This window comes from Bombus fervidus, unplaced genomic scaffold (assembly GCF_041682495.2).
Source record: "Bombus fervidus isolate BK054 unplaced genomic scaffold, iyBomFerv1 scaffold0097, whole genome shotgun sequence".
NCBI classification, from domain to species: Eukaryota; Metazoa; Arthropoda; class Insecta; order Hymenoptera; family Apidae; genus Bombus; species Bombus fervidus.
In genome coordinates, this window is record NW_027212659.1 from 5,001 (window position 1) to 7,500 (window position 2,500).

The 2,500-nt window shown below is 50.5% G+C and overlaps 1 non-coding gene across 1 annotated transcript; it reads left to right on the plus strand.

Moving 5' to 3' along the window:
* The first annotated feature begins 1,131 nt into the window (after positions 1 to 1,131).
* Positions 1,132 to 1,286, plus strand: LOC139997497 (5.8S ribosomal RNA). The gene has a single exon (XR_011802869.1). It is a non-coding gene; the product is annotated as a 5.8S ribosomal RNA (ribosomal RNA).
* Positions 1,287 to 2,500: the final 1,214 nt, after the last annotated feature.

A 2,500-nucleotide genomic window follows, 5' to 3' on the forward strand; every position in this document is an offset into this window, starting at 1 on the left:
CCTCGTTCCGTCGCTAGAGTTTTTCAAACTCTGCTTCTGGCTATCGGGAAGAAACGACCGCGCGAGGCCGATGGCTGCGAGTCCCATCGAATTTTTTTTAAACGCACGCACACACATACACCTGAACGGAGATGCGTTCCTTTTCGTCGCGATTTTTCGCGCTTTAGTCGTCGTTGTCGCCATCCGTTCGGAGGGGACCGCCGGCCGTCTCTCTATCCTCGTTGTCGAGAGTCTAATGCCTCGTTCCGTCGCTAGAGTTTTTCAAACTCTGCTTCTGGCTATCGGGAAGAAAAGACCGCGCGAGGAAGAGGAAGGACGACCGTGCGCGTCCCTTTCGAATTTTTTTTTATTTTTACCTGAGCGACCAAAGTGGATTCAGAGGGGACCGCCGGCCGTCTCTCTATCTTCGTTGTCGCGAGTCTAATGCCTCGTTCCGTCGCTAGAGTTTTTCAAACTCTGCTTCTGGCTATCGGGAAGAATAGACCGCGCGCGAGGAAGAGGAAGGACGACCGTGCGCGTCCCATCGATTTTTTTTATTTTTACCTGAACCACCGAAGTCGATTCAGAGGGGACCGCCGGCCGTGTCTGTATCCTCGTTGTCGAGAGTCTAATGCCTCGTTCCGTCGCTAGAGTTTTTCAAACTCTGCTTCTGGCTATCGGGAAGAAACGACCGCGCGAGGAAGACTACGACCGTGCGCGTCCCATCGATTTTTTTTTACCCGAACGATGGAGATGCATATCGGCTGTTTGCTTCGAATAACTGGACGAGAGGAACGAACATATATATATATCATGGGCTAGCCACCGTGCGCTTTCTTCGCGAGATCGTGTGCTGTACAGAGGATTCAGAATCGGGTGTTATATCCCCGTCGTTTCCTGACGAACGGAGCTTCGATCTCGTTGGTTGTTATATATTATAATGCACTTTACGCCCGGTCGGCGGGCTGCGTGTGTCGTCGCGCAGTCCGTCCGATTTCGTTTTCGAACGTATTTTCGTGTCGTCAATCATATGGCGACTTCCGCGCGTTCGATTCCCGTTGGTCGGACGTTTGTCGGATATCGGCTTCTTTCGAACCGAGAATAAGAGTACAAAAACCTGAGTACACAAACAAAAATCCATGCATAAACGATTACCCTGAACGGTGGATCACTTGGCTCGTGGGTCGATGAAGAACGCAGCTAATTGCGCGTCAACGTGTGAACTGCAGGACACATGAACATCGACATTTCGAACGCACATTGCGGTCCACGGATACAATTCCTGGACCACGCCTGGCTGAGGGTTGCTCACGTAAACCTAAGACTGCTTGCGTTGCGTATCGTTGCTCTCGGTCCGTATCTCTCTGTTCTTTCTTGCCTCGTCGACAGCCCGCCGTCGTTCGTTTTATCTTTAAACGAACGTTTCTGAGTCGGAGGACGAGCGCCAAGCAAAAGAATACGAATTAAAGAGCGGTCGAGGGCTCGTACGCGACGTACGAGCGATTGTTGGACGTTCGTCGGCGTTCGTCGCTGGATCGTGTGGAGACCGGCGTACGCATGCTCTCGATACAAATATATATGAAAAATCTATCGCGTTCACGGGAGACTCGCAAAACTACCTCCGTCTCTTCTCTGTCCCTTCTTGGCTTGACAACCCGCCGTCGTTCGTGTTTTACGAACGTTTCTGAGTCGGACGAAGCGCAAGAAGAAGGATACGAATTAAAAGAGCGCGGAGAGAACCGTCGTCGTCGACGCGGTTATCGAGATACACAGAGCGAGTTTTCTTCGTGGCCGATTTTTTTTTTCTTTTTGTATCAGCCTCTGCTACGTTTTGTTAGTCTTCGATAAGCACGAATGACCGCGCCCCCGACGTCGTCTTAAATGAATTTTTGGCGAGACTGAGAGAAAGCAAAAATATTTTTGAACAAAGTCAGTCGAGAGAGGAGAGAAAAGAGAACCAAGATATTAAAACCTAAACCTAAACTTGGTGGCGTAACGAAAAACTGTGTGCCTTAAAGAAACACAACCGTCTTTTCATCAAGATGTTTTTACTCGTACAGCCCCAGGGATCGAATACCCACTCCGTCTGTTCGTGCGGCAGAGATGTATTCTGCAGGCGCGAGACGACTGACGAGAAGACAACGAGGACCGTCGCATCGATGGGTCGTCGTTGCGTTTTTCATCCTCTGTGCTTTTTTCTGTTCTTCGCGAACCCAGAGAAAGCCGTAGATCCGGGAACGGACACACGAGATTTCTTCGAACGCTGATGACTTAGGGAGATGATCCCCAGCGTTGCGCGGAGATCGGAGAGTACGCGTACATGTATCGGGACGAATTTTTCCCCGTCGGTCGCGTATCTCTCTGCCCGCGCGCCTGGCCCAAAGCCACGTTCGTCGGAAATCAACGAAAAGTGTGTTACGATCTAGCGTGCGTCTACGATCGGCTATATTTAAGGGTGACGAAGAAGAGAAAAGCTCACGGTGTTGCGCAACGTTTCTGTACTCGATTTTAAGATGTGCAT